Here is an 18,973-nt window from a genome sequence, read left to right as displayed (position 1 = left end):
GTAATCTCTGGAGTTAGTAGTTATAGTTGACTCTGTTTAGAGATTGTTCTTCTGGTGATTCTGTTACCGGCTCTCAGCAGACCTGGGAGACAGATTCTCTCCTCTGAGTTTCAGTGCTCAGAGCACTCTCTGCTGGCAAGCTCTCTTACAGGGAAGGTGCGCAGATATCTTGTTTTTGGACCTCCTCCTGGTCGAAGAAGAAGGCCCAAAACAGGGCCTCTCTCAGAAGCTGTGTTGCTTTGGCAGTTCCTAGAAGCTGTCAGCTTCTGTGGTGCAGACTCTCACCTGTGCAGACTAAATTCCTAAGTTCCAGGGAGTCCTGGAACCAAGATGGCGACCTCTGCTCCTGAGGCTGAGGCCGCCTCCCGAGCCAGGCAGACACCTGTCCTCTGGTCCGGACAGTGGACGGCTGTCTGCAGCCCGCCAAGGGTGCTGCCTCAGTGGCTTTGTGCTTCTGCCCGTCCCAGAAGCTGTCCGGTTCTCTGGCGCACCCTCTAACCTGTTCAGACTAATTTCCTAGGTACCGCGGAGACCTGGAACCCAGATGGCGACCACTGCTGCTGAGGCTGAGGCCGCCTCCAAAGCCAGGCAGACACCTGTCCTCTGGTCCGGACGGTGGCCGGCTGTCTGCGGCCCACCAAGCACTAGGACAGTTTCTGCACAATGAAGTTGTGCCAGTAGAGCTCCAGAAAAATGTCTCTCTCCTCTGACCTTTATGTACAGAAGGGACAACAAGCGCCTTGACTTCTTTCCCTTTCCTCCTTAGGGAAGACAATCTTCCAAGTATCAAGAAAGGGAGCCCTTGCTTCCCTGGAGGACATTTCGTCCCAGCAATCCCTCTCCAGTTCCATGTGACCATTCCTACTCTAAGCCAGTTTTGGAAAGGAAGGTAAGTGGTTGGATTAGGTTAGGCGATATCCAAGTAGGGGTAGGCTAATTCTGTCTAGGACTGGGTCAATGATGACAACCCAATGTCATGAAGAAAGGTGATGACATAAAATTCATGCTCAATAGGATTACGCTGAGGCCCAACCAGGGCGACAGGGTCACAAGAGGTCCGTTGACTCCTTGGGGGGCTCTTGGGTGACTTCCCTGAAGTCCTCAGATGCCCTTGCCCTGTTTCCCATAAGAGGAAATGTGGACATCTAGGGTGCACATTGGTTGGCAAACACTGCATGCCAACAAGCACATAGTCCCACAATGGATCCTTGGGAATTTCTGCAAAGATCATCCCTTGCTCATGACAATGTCTTTTCTGGTGTTTTACAGTCATCTCACATGCCACCTTGGAAGGCAGAGAAACACAGATAATCAGGTAAGTGGTCAGAACATGGTAAAGCCTCCACATCCAGGTGACATCCCCCTTGATGCTTTGGCTTGAAATTCTCAGCCAGTCTGTCCTTTTGGAATTTGGGGATAACAAAATGGTATGCAACGGTACCAAAGGAGCTCGATTTAGGCTATGTTCTCCCATGCAGATCCCATGGTTTGTAAAGTTTTAAGGAATGTGTTCAACTCCCGATAATTGTTTTTTCATAATTTTGACCTACTTCTCATGGATAGAGGAGGATGACATTTTTTGAATGTTGGGATCTCATACTTTGATGCTTACAATTCCATGGCAAATAGCTACAGGAGGACAACACAGGCCTCCATGGCCTTATGGGACTCTTCCTTTCCATTGACAGGGGAGGCCCAAGTGAAAGAGCCTTTCTTAGGGAAAAAGAAGGATTCTATGATATCCAAAAAGGCTGTCTTCCCCAGGATGTGTTCAAAAAGGGCAATCCCTCTAGCAGATATTCCAAAGATCTCACCCCAGAGACAATTTACCCATGTGGATAGGGTGAGATATTAATTTTTTCCGTGGTGCCCACCACATGCCAAATTTCCTTCATGGTATCATTTAGAGCACTTACTGAACCTCAATGCAGAATCACTGAGGAAAAAAAGCTCTACACATTAGGTTGATACAGGGTAAGGCCAGGTGTTTAAAGAACCTAATTCCACCTTGATTCAAAACACCAAGGCCTGACTTGAGTCCAGCAACAGTGGATACCCTCACGTTTTACAGCAGGGCAACCCATAACACCTTGACACAAATGGATCCATGTATAGACATGGGTTTTATGGCCTGTGTCCAGGATTCTGGGGAGATTTTCAGGAATCACCTTTCACATTGAGTCGGGTCATACAACATAGACCTTTCAGAGGTCTGATGCCACATTTGCACTTTGAGCAAAAACACACAGTTACTTTAATCACCCTCGAAATACCTATCTGTAGTTGTTTTATTCAATTATTTTTTTGTACTATCCATAGAACTTGGGCAGCTCAACTTGAGTGTTGATACCAAAAAATTGTGAGGCTAAGGTCACATGTGATGTGGCTGTTGTTTCGAGAGGAAAAAGTAAATCTTTATTGAAATGCCAGGGTTCCTTTGTGTGGCCACTGATGTTTCTCTATGGTAGCCAAGAAGACTTGTGTGTGCTGGGCTGGTAGTAATACAAGATTTAACCCCAGGACAGTTTCTGCACAATGAAGTTGTGCCAGTAGAGCTCCAGAAAAATGTCTCTCTCCTCTGACCTTTATTTAAAGAAGGGACAACAAGCGCCTTGACTTCTTTCCCTTTCCTCCTTAGGGAAGACATTCTTCCAAATATCAAGAAAGGGAGCCCTTGCTTCCCTGGAAGACATTTCCTCCAGCAATCCCTCTCCAGTTCCATGTGACCATTCCTACTCTGAGCCAGTTTTGGAAAGGAAGGTAAGTGGTTGGATTAGGTTAGGTGATGTCCAAGTAGAGGTAGCCGAATTCTGTCTAGGACTGGGTCAATGATGACAACCCAATGTCATGAAGAAAGGTGATGACATAAAATTCATGCTCAATAGGATTACACTGAGGCCCAACCAGGGTGACAGGGTCACAACAGGTCCGTTGACTCCTTGAGGGGCTCTTGGGTGACTTCCCTGAAGTCCTCAGATGACCTTACCCTGTTTCCCATGAGAGGAAATGTGGACATCTAGGGTGCACATTGGTTGGCAAACACTGCATGCCAACAATCACCGAGTCCCACAATGGAACCTTGGGCATTTCAGCAAGGATCTTCCCTTGCTCATGACAATGTCGTTTCTGGTGTTTTGCAGTCATCTCACATGCCACCTTGGAAGGCAGAGAAACACAGATAATCAGGTAAGTGGTCAGAACATGGTAAAGCCACCACATCCAGGTGACCTCCCCCTTCATGCTTTGGCTTTCATTTCACAGCCAGTCTGTCCTTTTGGAATTTGGGGATAACAAAAAGTTATGCAACGGTACCAAAGGAGCACGATTTAGGCTATGTTCTCCCATGCAGATTCCCTGGTTTGTAAAGTTTTAAAGAATGTGTTCAACTCCCGATAATTGTTTTTTCATAATTTTGACCTACTTCTCATGGAGAGAGGAGGATGATATTTTTTGAATGTTGTGATCTCATACTTTGATGGTTACAATTCCATGGCAAATAGCTACAGGAAGTCAACACAGGCCTCCAGGGACTTATTGGACACTTCCTTTCCCTTGACAGTAAGGCCCAAGTGACAGAACATTTCTTAGGGAAAAAGAAGGATTCTATGATATCCAAAAAGGCTGTCCTCCCCAGGATGGGTTCACAAAGGGCAATCCCTCTAGCAGATATTCCAAAGATCTCACCCCAGAGACAATTTCCCCATGGGGATAGGGTGAGATATTTATTTTTACCTGGTGCCCACCACATTCCAAATTTCCTTCATGGTATCATTTAGGGGACTTACTGAACCTCACTGCAGAATCACTGAGGAAAAAAAGCTCTACACATTAGGTTGTTACATGGTAAGGCCAGGTGTTTAAAGAACCTAATTCCACTTTGATTCATAACACCAAGGCCTAACTTGAGTCCAGCAACAGTGGTTACCCTCACGTTTTACAGCAGGGCAACCCATAACACCTTGACACAAATGGATCCATGTTTAGACAGGGGTTCTGTTGCCTGGGTCCAGGATTCTCGGGAGATTTTCAGGAATCACCTTTCACATTGAGTCGGGTCATAAAACATAGACCTTACAGAGGTCTGATGCCACATTTGCACTTTGAGCAAAAACACACAGTTACTTTAATCACCCTCCTACTACCTATCTGTAGTTGTTTTATTCAATTATTTTTTTGTCCTATCCATAGAACTTGGGCAGCTCAACTTGAGTGTTGATACCAAAAAATTGTGAGGCTAAGGTCACATGTGATGTGGCTGTTGCTTCCAGAGGAAGAAGTAAATCTTTATTGGAATGCCAGGGTTCCTTTGTGTGTCCACTGATGTTTCTCTATGGTAGCCAGGAAGACTTGTGTGTCCTGGGCTGGTAGTAATACAAGAGGTAACCCCAGGACAGTTTCTGCACAATGAAGTTGTGCCAGTAGAGCTCCAGAAAAAACTCTCTCTCCTCTGACCTTTATTTAAAGAAGGGACAACAAGCGCCTTGACTTCTTTCCCTTTCCTCCTTAGGGAAGACATTCTTCCAAGTATCAAGAAAGGGAGCCCTTGCTTCCCTGGAGGACCTTTCCTCCCAGCAATCCCTCTCCAGTTCCATGTGACCATTCCTACTCTGAGCCAGTTTTGGAAAGGAAGGTAAGTGGTTGGATTAGGTTAGGTGATATCCAAGTAGAGGTAGCCGAATTCTGTCTAGGACTGGGTCAATGATGACAACCCAATGTCATGAAGAGTGGTGATGACATAAAATTCATGCTCTACAGGATTACGCTGAGGCCCAACCAGGGCGACAGGGTCACAACAGGTCCGTTGACTCCTTGGGCGGCTCTTGGGTGACTTCCCTGAAGTCCTCAGATGCCCTTGCCCTGTTTCCCATGAGAGGAAATGTGGACATCTAGGGTGCACATTGGTTGGCAAACACTGCATGTCAACAACCACCTAGTCCCACAATGGAATCTTGGGCATTTCTGCAAGGATCATCCCTTGCTCGTGACAATGTCTTTTCTGGTGTTTTGCAGTCATCTCACATGCCACATTGGAAGGCAGAGAAACACAGATAATCAGGTAAGTGGTCAGAACATGGTAAAGCCTCCACATCCAGGAGACCTCCCCCTTCATGTTTTGGCTTTCAATTCTCAGTCAGTCTGTCCTTTTGGAATTTGGGGATAACAAAATGGTATGCAACAGTACCAAAGGAGCTTTATTTAGGCTATGTTCTCCCATGCAGATCCCCTGGTTTGTAAAATTTTAAGGAATGTGTTCAACTCCCGATAATTTTTTTTTCATGATTTTGACCTACTTCTCATGGAGAGAGGAGGATGACATTTTTTGAATGTTGGGATCTCATACTTTGATGCTTACAATTCCATGGCAAATAGCTACAGGAGGTCAACACAGGCCTCCAGGGCCTTATGGGACTCTTCCTTTCCCGTGACAGGGGAGGCCCAAGTGACAGAGCCTTTCTTAGGGAAAAAGAAGGATTCTATTATATCCAAAAAGGCTGTCGCCCCAGGATGGGTTCACAAAGGGCAATCCCTCCAGCAGATATACCAAAGATCTCACCCCAGAGACAATTTACCCATGTGGATAGGGTGAGATATTCATTTTTACCTTGGTGCCTACCACATTCCAAATTTCCTTCATGGTATCATTTAGGGCACTTACTGAACCTCACAGCAGAATCACTGAGGAAAAAAAGCTCTACATATTAGGTTGATACAGGGTAAGGCCAGGTGTTTAAAGAACCTAATTGCACTTTGATTCACAACAAGGTCTGACTTGAGTCCAGCAACAGTGGTTACCCTCACGTATTACAGCAGGGCAACCCATAACACCTTGACACAAATGTATCCATGTATAGACATGGGTTTTGTGGCCTGGGCCCAGGATTCTCGGGAGATTTTCAGGAATCACCTTTCATGTTGAGTCGGGTCATACAACATAGACCTTACAGAGGTCTGATGCCACATTTGCACTTTGAGCAAAAACACACAGTTACTTTACACACTCGAAATACCTATCTGTAGTTGTTTTATTCAATTATTTTTTTGTCCTATCCATAGAACTTGGGCAGCTCAACTTGAGTGTTGATACCTACAAAATTGTGAGTCTAAGGTCACATGTGATGTGGCTGTTGCTTTGAGAGGAAGCAGTAAATCTTTATTGGAATGTCAGGGTTCCTTTGTGTGTCCACTAATTTTTCTCTATGGTAGCCAGGAAGACTTGTGTGTGCTGGGCTGGTAGTAATATAAGAGGTAACCCCAGGACAGTTTCTATACAATGAAGTTGTGCCAGTAGAGCTCCAGAAAAATGTCTCTCTCCTCTGACCTTTATTTAAAGAAGGGACAACAAGCACCTTGACTTCTTTCCCTTTACTCCTTAGGGAAGACATTCTTCCAAGTATCAAGAAAGGGAGCCCTTGCTTCCCTGGAAGACATTTCCTCCCAGCAATCCCTCTCCAGTTCCATGTGACCATGCCTACTCTGAGCCAGTTTTGGAAAGGAAGGTAAGTGGTTGGATTAGGTTAGGTGATATCCAAGTAGAGGTAGCCGAATTCTGCCTAGGACTGGGTCAATGATGACAACACAATGTCATGAAGAAAGGTGATGACATAAAATTCATGCTCAATAGGATTACTTTGAAGCCCAACCAGGGCGACAGGTTCACAAGAAGTCCGTTGAATCCTTGGGGGACTCTTGGGTGACTTCCCTGAAGTCCTCAGATGCCCCTTGCAGTGTTTCCCATGAGCGGAAAAGTGGACATCTAGGGTGCACATTGGTTGGCAAACACTGCATGCCAACAAGCACCTAGTCCCACAATGGAACCTTGGGCATTTCTGCAAGGATCGCACCTTGCTCATGACAATGTCTTTTCTGGTGTTTTGCAGTCATCTCACATGCCACCTTGGGAGGCAGAGAAACACAGATAATCAGGTAAGTGGTGAGAACATGGTAAAGCCTCCACATCCAGGTGACATCCCCCTTCATGTTTTGGCTTTCAATTCTCAGTCAGTCTGTCCTTTTGGAATTTGGGGATAACAAAATGGTATGCAACGGTACCAAAGAAGCTCGATTTAGGATATGTTCTCCCATGTAGATCCCCTTGTTTGTAAAGTATTAAGGAATGTGTTCAACTCCGGATAATTTTTTTTTCATAATTTTGACCTACTTCTCATGGAGAGAGGAGGATGACATTTTTTGAATGTTGGGATCTCATACTTTGATGCTTACTATTCCATGGCAAATAGTTACAGGAGGACAACACAGGCCCCGAGGGCTTTATGGGACTCTTCCTTTCCCATGACAGGGGATGCCCAATTGACAGAGCCTTTCTTAGGGAAAAAGAAGGATTCTATGATATACAAAAAGGCTGTCCTCCCCAGGATGGGTTCACAAAGGGCTATCCCTCTAGCAGATATTCCAAAGATCTCACCTCAGAGACAATTTACCAATGTGGATAGGGTGAGATATTCATTTTTACCTTGGTGCCCACCACATTCCAAATTTCCTTCATGGTATCATTTATGGCACTTACTGAACCTCACTGCAGAATCACTGAGGAAAAAAAGCTCTACACATTAGGATGATACAGGGTAAGGCCAGGTGTTTAAAGAACCTAATTCCACTTTGATTCATAACACCAAGGCCTGACTTCAGTCCAGCAACATTGGTTACCCTCACGTTTTACAGCAGGGCAATCCATAACACCTTGACACAAATGGATCCATGTATAGACATGGGTTCTGTGGCCTGGGTCCAGGATTCTCGGGAGATTTTCAGGAATCACCTTTCACGTTGTGTCGGGTCGTACAAAGTAGACCTTACAGAGGTCTGATGCCACATTTGCACTTTGAGCAAAAACACACAGTTACTTTAATCACCCTCGAAATACCTATCTGTAGTTGTTTTATTCAATTATTTTTTGTCTTATGCATAGAACTTGGGCAGCTCAACTTGAGTGTTGATACCTACAAAATTGTAAGGCTATGGTCACATGTGATGTTGCTGTTGCTTCGAGAGGAAGCAGTAAATCTTTATTGGAATCCAGGGTTCCTTTGTGTGTCCACTGATGTTTCTCTATGGTAGCCAGGAAGACTTGTTTGTGCTGGGCTGGTAATAATACAAGAGGTAACCCCAGGAAAGTTTCTGCACAGTGAAGTTGTGCCAGTAGAGCTCCAGAAAAATGTGTCTCTCCTCTGACCTTTATTTAAAGAAGGGACAACAAGCGCCTTGACTTCTTTCCCTTTCCTCCTTAGGGAAGACATTCTTGCAGGTATCAAGAAAGGGAGCCCTTGCTTCCCTGGAAGACATTTCGTCCTAGCAATCCCTCTCCAGTTTCATATGACCATTCCTACTCTGAGCCAGTTTTGGAAAGGAGGGTGAGTGGTTGGATTAGGTTAGGTGATATCCAAGTAGAGGTAGCCGAATTCTGTCTAGGACTGGGTCAATGATGACAACACAATGTCATGAAGAAAGGTGATGACATAAAAGTCATGCTCAATAGGATTACGCTGAGGCCCAACCAGGGCGACAGGGTCACAAGAGGTACGTTGACTCCTTGGGGGGCTCTAGGGTGACTTCCCTGAAGTCCTCAGATGCCCTTGCCCTGTTTCCCATGAGAGGAAATGTGGACATGTAGGGTGCACATTGGTTGGCAAACACTGCATGCCAACAAGCACCTAGTCCCACAATGGAACCTTGTGCATTTCTGCAAGAATCGTCCCTTGCTCATGACAATGTCTTTTCTAGTGTTTTGCAGTCATCTCACATGCCACCTTGGAAGGCAGAGAAACACAGATAATCAGGTAAGTGGTCAGAACATGGTAAAGCCTCCACATCCAGGTGACCTACCCCTTCATGGTTTGGCTTTTAATTCTCAGTCAGTCTGTCCTTTTAGAATTTGGGGATAACAAAATGGTATGCAATGGTACCAAAGGAGCTCGATTTAGGCTATGTTCTCCCATGTAGATCCCCTGGTTTGTAAAGTTTTAAGGAATGTGTTCAACTCCCTATAATTTTTTTTCATAATTTTGACCTACTTCTCATGGAGAGAGGAGGATGACATTTTTGAATGTTGGGATCTCATACTTTGATTCTTACCATTCCATGGCAAATAGCTAGAGGAGGACAACACAGTCCCCCAGGGCTTTATGGGACTCTTCCTTTCCCTTGACAGGGGAGGCCCAAGTAACAGAGCCTTTCTTAGGGAAAAAGAAGGATTCTATGATATACAAAAAGGCTGTCTTCCCCAGGATGGGTTCACGAAGGGCAATCCCTCTAGCAGATATTCCAAAGATCTCACCCCAGAGACAATTTACCCATGTGGATAGGGTGAGATAATCATTTTTACCTTGGTGCCCACCACATTCCAAATTTCCTTCATGGTATCATTTAGGGCACTTACTGAACCTCACAGCAGAATCACTGAGGAAAAAAAGGTCTACACATTAGGTTGATACAGGGTAAGGCCAGGTGTTTAAAGAACCTAATTCCACTTTGATTCATAACACCAAGGCCTGACTTGAGTCCAGCAACAGTGGTTACCCTCACGTTTTACAGCAGGGCAACCCATAATGTAGTCTCCCCTCCCCCAGCCTGAAACCTGCTTCCTCAGGTGTGGAGCTTCCTGCTCATTTGTTCTGCCATGCCCACTGCTGGAACCTGCGCAGCCACACACGTGCACCTTTCTACTGGACCAGAGATTATTCGGAGGGAATCGGGTCCCCTCCCCCTTCCTTCATAACTAGTGTCGCAACAATAAAATTTGAGCTTTGATCAGAGTAACTGTCTTGGCTACATCTCTTTCTCTCGCCACCTAGCCCCTCTTCTCTTCCAGGTTTCCAAAGTGCCTTTCCACGCTAGAACCCAGGTTGTGGTCTGCTGGCCGGACACAACAATTGGCAAACCAACGCGGGACTGAGAAACGGCAAAGGATTTTTGGAAGAGACGCTGCTGGTTCGGAGCTCCATAAAATAAAGGATAAAGGAAATTCATACCGGAGAAGGTATGGGCTAAGCTGAGACAGCGTTAAACCCTAGCGCTGGTTCACTTAGGTTCAGTAGTGAGGAGCTGGGTAATAGGCGGTAGGCTGTAGCTCTCTGAAGCTACATGAGGCGTGAGAAAAGAAAGGGTTTATTAAAAGGAATATGCGGATTGCCCCAGTTAATAAAAAATGCATCATAAGGGAGGAAAATGTCCCAAAAAGCAGAGAGAAATTTCTCTCTGGGCCTTATAGCAGGAGTACTCTGTTCCCTTTTGTGTCTTGTCTAATGTCCGGTGCACCAATCTGTTCTTGTGTTCAATTCATGTATGTTCGTGTCCAGTCTGTATGAATGAATGTTCTATGTTTTATGTTGGATAATAAAGATGGTATAAAAAACTTTATCTGCAAAGCCAAGAGCTGCCACGTGTTTCAGCCAGGAATCAGACACGTGGCGGGAGGGCCCCTGCTAGAAAAACTGTTCGTTTTAGGAAATAAGGGCGAGTGCACAGCCTCTTAGTTTCGGAGTAAAAAAGCTAATAAATGGTTCATGATTAATGTGTTTGACAATGGTAAAGTGTTTTTTATTCTATGATTGTAGCTACAAAAATTATTATTCTCTGATTGGTCTAAATGTAACTGCTTCATTTGGTTCTTTTTTATTGGTAATGTGCTCTGAGTGTCTTCACATTCAGCTCATTAGTTGTTGGTTAAGATTAATAATTGTTACATTGCTACAGATGTTTAGTGTTAAATTTGATAACTCAAGTTTAGAGTCCTTCCGACACGTGGCATAAAGCAGGCCAAGAGGCTGGGTCTCTAAAGATATTTCTAGTTTAGGTAATAATTAATGTGGTTCGTATCCTAAATAGTAAAATTTAAGATAAGATTTAAAGCAATGTCTCTTTATTAAAGCATTAAAGCTTGCTTTAATAGGTATTCATAGGTATTAATTGACATCCAAACTTCGTAATATGATAGTAATGCTTCTAATATTGATTTTAAAGATAATAAATTGTTTTAAACTTGGGTTTTGCTTTCCCAAGGTTATAGGTATTATCCTAACCTTGCACAAAAAACTTAAAAATTATGGTTAAAACTGCTATTGTTCCATTGACTGCAGCTTGCAGTTTGATTTCAAATTTAAGATCTTTAATTCACCTGTATACTGTAATTAAGATAATTACAAGAGTAATCATATTATGAGAGCGCTCATACAGCTCACTTCATACAAAACTGTGACAAAGTTATCTAGTTATGTTTGTCTTTGTGAATAGATTAGACAAACAGTTTGGTTATAGTTGCTGCCTGGCAGGAAACTGCAGTACGGGCAATTTTTTCACAACACTAAAGTTGTGAAGAACGTTTTAACTGTAAGTCATCTTAAGAAAGAGTATCACAATTTAGAGGCATAGACAGTTATATTGTTTCTCTAGAATCGGTCCTTATTACAAGAGGGCCAAGATGCTCAGATTAAAAAGTATTTTACCTTTGAGTCAATACATGGCTCCGGGCAGCCCCAGAGCAGCTTGTGGCCTTTCTTTTGTTTTGCAAACAGTGCCTGAGAAAGTTTTTTTCCCTATGTTCAAGAGAATTTCTTTTTAACAGTGTTACAGATCTATTCACATGTTTAAAATAATGCTTTAATTCAAAGAGTTTTGCTTCTAGTGAACTGTAATCACTAGAAAATTCTGCCTCTAGGTATGGCTAATGTAACTTTACATTATGTAAGAAAAATTTTTATTGTTTCTGCTTCTAAACAAGAAGCCAAGAGTTTTAATCTTTCAGTGTATATTGTTTCCTAAGTGAAAAGTATATTAACTAATGCTTCTTAAAGTTTACCTTAAATTCTTGCTCTCACCCAAAAGATTCAGAGACAATATCCTTTTATTACTTAGGGTTTTAGTTTACTACAAAAGTTTCTACAAAAAATAAAGCTTTTATAATTGTTATTCATTGGTAATTAAAAATTGGTTGTGCCCAAAACAATTCTTTGGCCAAAAAGAAAAACATTATTGTAAAGTCATTTTTCTCATCCTCCCAGCCGATCGTTGGCCCACGTGGGCCCAACTAGCTTCTGTGGGGCAGAGTCTTAAGACACAGTTTCCCCTGTTCCAGCACAGATGATCTAGTTGTGTGCTGTAGATGGTGTTTTAAAATGCTGAACAATCAAACCTTAATTTGTATATTAATAGTCAATGCCATATCTCTGAGCTCGCAATTGCTTAAATTGTTCATCCCTCAGATACTATTAATTCTCAAATTTACAATTGCTTATGCATATTTCTAGTTAATAAATAAATTATGCACATGTGACTCTTAATAACTTTACAAGCCTTCTAGTTACAACCGCTCCCTAAGAAAATTGATTGAAAAAACAATTGGTCGCTTAATACATTGGTAAAATGGAAGGACCCCCTGACTAATAAATGGAAGGGTCCAGATCCAGTTCTAATTTGGGGTAGGGGCTCAGTTTGTGTTTTTTTCATGAGATGAAGATGGAGCGCAGTGGCTGCCAGAGAGATTAATTTGTCAGATGAACACAGATTCTGACTCTTCTGGTAAGTATCATTCTAAAGACTAAAATTCCTTTTGTGCTTAAAATTCAGCTGAGAGCGAAAGCTCCCAAAGCTGTTCTCCAGCTACTCTCTGAGCCAGCTCCCCGACAGGAGACTAGCCTCAGCTTTACAATTTGCATTTGAATAAAGTACCTGGACTTCCCCAAAAGAAGTTCTGCTTTCCTACTTTCTCACTGTCAAGATTTTGTCTTTCAAGCAGGTAAATCAACATTCTCGAGCCAGACCAGCAGATGTGCATTCCTGCCCCGCCCCCCCTTGAGAGCACAGGTGACAGCTGTTATCTCCATTCTCAGGACATTCCAGCACGTGGCCTTCAGTCTGATTTAAAATTTAGGTTTTCCTAGAGGGCTAGAAAAGTAGATATTTCTATATTAATAAAGATTGGTTTTTATTTTGATAGACAGGCTTAGTCCCTTAGCTGACCTCTGGCTTTTCACCCTTGCTGTTACTGCAAGGTGTCCTTAGGCTGTGAAAAAAACAGGGATGAAGAGGAACGACTTCCAGCTCCTATTTTAGCCACAAATCGTGGTGTTACTAATGACATAATTCTTGCCTAGGTCTTGCTAAATCTGAGGTTGATAATTCTCCTTTAGGAGCTGCACAGCACTCAGAGCTGTGCATACTGGTTTGTGATCATACAAATTCAGTATGGGCATCGCTTGGTGCAGAGAGCACTGCAGGGGAAGGTCCAGCTTGACCATTTCTGAGTTTCCTGTGAGATAAACCCGGTTTAAAAGAGGTTGGTATCATATTTTGGCTAAAAACCAAAAATATTTTTCGGCTCTGCCTCACCTCCCCAAAAGATACCGAGAGCCACAGGTGTGGGTCTTAACAGCATCCACGGGAGGAATCGGGTCAATGTCCACCCAAGCCAAGGTTAAAAGCCCACTCATCTACGGATGAAGAAAATCATTTGATCACCTACCTCAGTTAAGCGTTGCCTTATTTAACTTAATTAATAGGGGAGAGAGAGATTGGAGACCATACTGTCTTCACTGCCTCCCACCCCAAAATAAAACAGCCAATTGGCCTTGTACTACAGAGCCAGTCGAACGCCTTCTCCCTGTTTCCCACCTATCATCCAAAAATGCAGAGGAATATCAACTTAGTGTTATTCTTATTATAGTGTATTTCACATTTATTCAGTCAAACTTAGCCAGAGTTCCAACGCCCTACTTAAATTCAACTAGAAATTTACCTAACAAGTACTAATTAGCATTATAAAGTCAGAGCCTACAGCTCCAGGCTTTTCAGTTAGTTGTTTACTAAAATAAGAAAAGACAGTCTTAGCCAGATACAGTTTACCATAAGAAAAGTTAAGAATCCCACAAAAGCAAGTTTTTTCTTTAGCCCTAGATTCCAGGCAGAACTATTGAGCATAGATAATTTTTCCTCCTCAGGCCAGCTTTTTCTTTTTTTTAAGTTTTGTTAATAAAAGGGAGGAGATGTAGTCTCCCCTCCCCCAGCCTGAAACCTGCTTGCTCAGGGGTGGAGCTTCCTGCTCATTCGTTCTGCCACGCCCACTGCTGGAACCTGCACAGCCACACACGGGCACCTTTATACTGGACCACAGATTATTCGGCGGGAATCGGGTCCCCTCCCCCTTCCTTCATAACTAGTGTCGCAACAATAAAATTTGAGCTTTGATCAGAGTAACTGTCTTGGCTAAATCACTTTCTCTCGCCACCTAGCCCCTCTTCACTTGCAGGTTTCCAAAATGCCTTTCCAGGCTAGAACCCAGGTTGTGGTCTGCTGGCCAGACACAACACCATAACACCTTGACACAAATGGATCCATGTATAGACATGGGTTCTGTGGCCTGGGCCCAGGATTCTTGGGAGATTTTCAGGAATCACCATTCACTTTGAGTCGGGTCATACAACATAGACCTTACAGAGGTCTGATGCCACATTTGCACTTTGAGCAAAAACACACAGTTTCTTTAATCACCCTCCAAATACCTATCTGTAGTTGTTTTATTCAATTATTTTTTTGTCCTATCCATAGAACTTGGGCAGCTCAACTTGAGTGTTGATACCTACAAAATTGTGAGGCTAAGGTCACATGTGATGTGGCTGTTGCTTCGAGAGGAAGCAGTAAATCTTTATTGGAATGCCAAGGTTCCTTTGTGTGTCCACTGATGTTTCTCTATGGTAGCCAGGAAGACTTGTGTGTGCTTGGCTGGTAGTAATACAAGAGGTAACCCGAGGACAGTTTCTGCACAATGAAGTTGTGCCAGTAGAGCTCCAGAAAAATTTCTCTCTCCTCTGACCTTTATTTAAAGAAGGGACAACAAGCACCTTGACTTCTTTCCCTTTCCTTCTTAGGGAAGACATTCTTCCAAGTATCAAGAAAGGGAGCCCTTGCTTCCCTGGAAGACATTTCGTCCCAGCAATCCCTCTCCAGTTCCATGTGACCATTCCTACTCTGAGCCAGTTTTGGAAAGGAAGGTAAGTGGTTGGATTAGGTTAGGTGATATCCAAGTAGAGGTAGCCGAATTCTGTCTAGGACTGGGTCAATGATGACAACCCAATGTCATGAAGTAAGGTGATGACATAAAATTCATGCTCAATAGGATTACGCTGAGGCCCAACCAGGGTGACAGGGTCACAAGAGGTCCGTTGACTCCTTGGGGGGCTCTTGGGTGACTTCCCTGAAGTCCTCAGATGCCCTTGCCCTGTTTCCCATGAGAGGAAATGTGGACATCTAGGGTGCACATTGGTTGGCAAACACTGCATGCCAACAACCACCTAGTCCCACAATGGAACCTTGGGCATTTCTGTAAGGATCGCCCCTTGCTCATGACAATGTCTTTTCTGGTGTTTTGCAGTCATCTCACATGCCACCTTGGAAGGCAGAGAAACACAGATAATCAGGTAAGTGGTCAGAACCTGGTAAAGCCTCCACATCAAGGTGACCTCCCCCTTCATGGTTTGGCTTTCAATTCTCAGTCAGTCTGTCCTTTTAGAATTTGGGGACAACAAAATGGTATGCAACGGTACCAAAGGAGCTCGATTTAGGATATGTTCTCCCATGTAGATCCCCTGGTTTGTAAAGTTTTAAGGAATGTGTTCAACTCCCGATAATTGTTTTTTTAATTTTCACCTACAGCTCATGGAGAGAGGAGGATGACATTTTTTGAATATTGTGATCTCATACTTTGATGCTTACAATTCCATGGAAAATAGCTACAGGAGGACAAGACAGGCCCTGAGGGCTTTATGGGAGGCTTTCTTTCCCATGAGAGGGGAGGCCCAAGTAACAGAGCCTTTCTTAGGAAAAAAGAAGGATTCTATGATATCCAAAAAGGCTGTCCTCCCCAGGATGGGTTCACAAAGGGCAATCCCTCTAGCAGATATTCTAAAGATCTCACCCCAGAGACAATTTACCCATGTGGATAGGATGAGATATTCATTTTTACCTTGGTGCCCACCATATTCCAAATTTCCTTCATGGTATCATTTAGGGCACTTAATGAACCTCACTGCAGAATCACTGAGGAAAAAAAGCTCTACACATTAGGTTGATACAGGGTAAGGCCAGGTGTTTAAAGAACCTAATTCCACTTTGATTCATAACACCAAGGCCTGACTTGAGTCCAGCAACATTGGTTACCCTCATGTTTTACAGCAGGGCAACCCATAACACCTTGACACAAATGGATCCATGTATAGACATGGGTTCTGTGGCCTGGGCCCAGGATTCTCAGGACATTTTCCGGAATCACCTTTCATGTTGAGTCCGGTCGAACAACATAGACTTTACAGAGTTCTGATGCCACATTTGCACTTTGAGCAAAAACACACAGTTACTTTAATCACCCTCGTAATACCTATCTGTAGTTGTTTTATTCAATTATTTTTTGTCTTATCCATAGAACTTGGGCAGCTCAACTTGAGTGTTGATACCTACAAAATTGTGAGGCTAAGGTCACATGTGATGTGGCTGTTGCTTCGAGAGGAAGCAGTAAATCTTTATTGGAATCCAGGGTTCCTTTGTGTGTCCACTGATGTTTCTCTATGGTAGCCAGGAAGACTTGTGTGTCCTGGTTTGGTAGTAATACAAGAGGTAACCCCAGGAAATATTCTGCACAATGAAGTTGTGCCAGTAGAGCTCCAGAAAAATGTCTCTCTCCTCTGACCTTTATTTAAAGAAGGGACAACAAGCGCCTTGACTTCTTTCCCTTTCCTCCTTAGGGAAGACATTCTTCCAAGTATCAAGAAAAGGAGCCCTTGCAACCCTGGAAGACATTTTCTCCTAGCAATCCCTCTCCAGTTCCATATGACCATTCCTACTCTGAGCCAGTTTTGGAAAGGAGGGTGAGTGGTTGGATTAGGTTAGGTGATATCCAAGTAGAGGTAGCCGAATTCTGTCTAGGACTGGGTCAATGATGACAACCCAATGTCTTGAAGATAGGTGATGACATAAAATTCATGCTCAATAGGATTACGCTGAGGCCCAACCAGGGTGACAGGGTCACAAGAGGTCCATTGACTCCTTGGAGGGCTCTTGGGTGACTTCCCTGAAGTCCTCAAATGCTCTTGCCCTGTTTCCCATGAGAGGAAATGTGGACATGTAGGGTGCACATTGGTTGGCAAACACTGCATGCCAACAACCACCTAGTCCCACAATGGAACCATGGGCATTTTTGTAAGGATCGTTCCTTGCTCATGACAATGTCTTTTCTGGTGTTTTGCAGTCATCTCACATGCCACCTTGGAAGGCAGAGAAACACAGATAATCAGGTAAGTGGTCAGAACATGGTAAAGCCTCCACATCCAGGTGACCTCCCCCTTCATGTTTTGGCTTTCAATTCTCAGTCAGTCTGTCCTTTTAGAAATTGGGGATAACAAAATGGTATGCATGCTACCAAAGGAGCTCGATTTAGGCTATGTTCTCCCATGTAGATCCCCTGGTATGTAAAGTTTTAAGGAATGTGTTCAACTCCAGATAATTGTTTTTTCATAATTTTGACCTACTTCTTATGGAGAGAGGAGGATGACATTTTTTGAATGTTGGGATCTCATACTTTGATGCTTACAATTCCATGCCAAATAGCTACAGGAGGACAACACAGGCCCCCAGGGCTTTATGGGACTCTTCCTTTCCCGTGACAGGGGAGGCCCAAGTGACAGAGCCTTTCTTAGGGAAAAAGAAGGATTCTATGATATCCAAAAAGGCTGTCCTCCCCAGGATGGGTTCACAAAGGACAATCCCTCTAGCAGATATTCCAAAGATCTCACCCCAGAGACAATTTACCCATGTGGATAGGGTGAGATATTCATTTTTACCTTGGTGCACACTCCATTTAAAATTTCCTTCATGTATCATTTAGGGCACTTACTGAGCCTCACTGTAGAATCACTGAGGAAAAAAATCTCTACACATTAGGTTGATACAGGGTAAGGCCAGGTGTTTAAAGAACCTAATTCCACTTTGATTCATAACACCAAGGCCTGACTTGAGTCCAGCAACAGTGGTTACCCTCACGTTTTACAAAAGGGCAACCCATAACACCTTGACACAAATGGATCCATGTATAGACATGTGTTCTGTGGCCTGGGCCCAGGATTCTCAGGAGATTTTCAGGAATCACCTTTCAGCTTGACTCTGGTCGTACAACATAGACCTGACAGAGGTCTGATGCCATATTTGCACTTTGAGCAAAAACACACAGTTACTTTAATCACCCTCGAAATACCTAACTGTAGTTGTTTTATTCAATTATTTTTTTTCCTATCCAGAGAACTTGGGCAGCTCAACTTGAGTGTTGATACCTACAAAATTGTGAGGCTAAGGTCACATGTGATGTGGCTGTTGCTTCGAGAGGAAGCAGTAAATCTTTATTGGAATCCAGGGTTCCTTTGTGTGTCCACTGATGTTTCTCTATGGTAGCCAGGAAGACTTGTGTGTGATAGGCTGGTAGTAATACAAGAGGTAAAACCAGGACAGTTACTGCACAAGGAAGTTGTGCCAGTAGAGCTCCAGAAAAATGTCTCTCTCCTCTGACCTTTATTTAAAGAAGGGACAACAAGCGCCTTGACTTCTTTCCCTTTCCTCCATAGGGAAGACATTCTTCCAAATATCAAGAAAGGGAGCCCTTGCTTCCCTGGAGGACATTTCGTCCCAGCAATCCCTCTCCATTTCCATGTGACCATTCCTACTCTGAGCCAGTTTTGGAAAGAAAGGTAAGTGGTTGGATTAGGTTAGGTGATATCCAAGTAGAGGTAGCTGAATTCTGTCTAGGACTGGGTCAATGATGACAACACAATGTCATGAAGAAAGGTGATGACATAAAATTCATGCTCAATAGGATTACGCTGAGGCCCAACCAGGGCGACAGGGTCACAAGAGGTCAGTTGACTCCTTTGGGGGCTCTTGGGTGACTTCCCTGAAGTCCTCAGATGCCCTTGCCCTGTTTCCC

At 43.6% G+C, this 18,973-nt stretch overlaps 1 long non-coding RNA gene and 8 other non-coding genes across 9 annotated transcripts in view; all 9 read left to right on the top strand.

Annotated features, from left to right (window-relative positions):
• The window catches only part of Snhg14 (small nucleolar RNA host gene 14), a 1,177,441-nt gene that overhangs the window by 1,055,587 nt on the left and 102,881 nt on the right, over positions 1-18,973 (top strand). Inside the window, exons 136-140 of the long non-coding RNA NR_146211.1 lie at positions 767-889; positions 1,270-1,315; positions 3,141-3,186; positions 16,746-16,868; positions 17,249-17,294. This is a non-coding gene — a long non-coding RNA (small nucleolar RNA host gene 14). The remainder of the gene's footprint in view (positions 1-766; positions 890-1,269; positions 1,316-3,140; positions 3,187-16,745; positions 16,869-17,248; positions 17,295-18,973) is intronic.
• Positions 952-1,030, top strand: Gm24866. The gene has a single exon (XR_003946942.1). It is a non-coding gene; the product is annotated as a small nucleolar RNA SNORD115 (small nucleolar RNA).
• On the top strand, positions 2,823-2,901 carry Gm24862. The gene has a single exon (XR_003946983.1). It is a non-coding gene; the product is annotated as a small nucleolar RNA SNORD115 (small nucleolar RNA).
• On the top strand, positions 4,693-4,771 carry Gm23933. Its single transcript, XR_003947045.1, has one exon. It is a non-coding gene; the product is annotated as a small nucleolar RNA SNORD115 (small nucleolar RNA).
• Positions 6,560-6,638, top strand: Gm23660. Its single transcript, XR_003947064.1, has one exon. It is a non-coding gene; the product is annotated as a small nucleolar RNA SNORD115 (small nucleolar RNA).
• Positions 8,432-8,510, top strand: Gm26498. Its single transcript, XR_003946982.1, has one exon. It is a non-coding gene; the product is annotated as a small nucleolar RNA SNORD115 (small nucleolar RNA).
• Positions 15,062-15,140, top strand: Gm25646. The gene has a single exon (XR_003947031.1). It is a non-coding gene; the product is annotated as a small nucleolar RNA SNORD115 (small nucleolar RNA).
• Positions 16,931-17,009, top strand: Gm26499. The gene has a single exon (XR_003946941.1). It is a non-coding gene; the product is annotated as a small nucleolar RNA SNORD115 (small nucleolar RNA).
• Gm22996 lies at positions 18,800-18,878 on the top strand. Its single transcript, XR_003946980.1, has one exon. It is a non-coding gene; the product is annotated as a small nucleolar RNA SNORD115 (small nucleolar RNA).

The sequence above is a fragment of the Mus musculus genome, chromosome 7 (assembly GCF_000001635.26).
Source record: "Mus musculus strain C57BL/6J chromosome 7, GRCm38.p6 C57BL/6J".
Classification (NCBI taxonomy): domain Eukaryota; kingdom Metazoa; phylum Chordata; class Mammalia; order Rodentia; family Muridae; genus Mus; species Mus musculus.
Note: the sequence above shows the minus strand (reverse complement) of the source record. Positions and strands in the feature narration are given on the sequence as shown.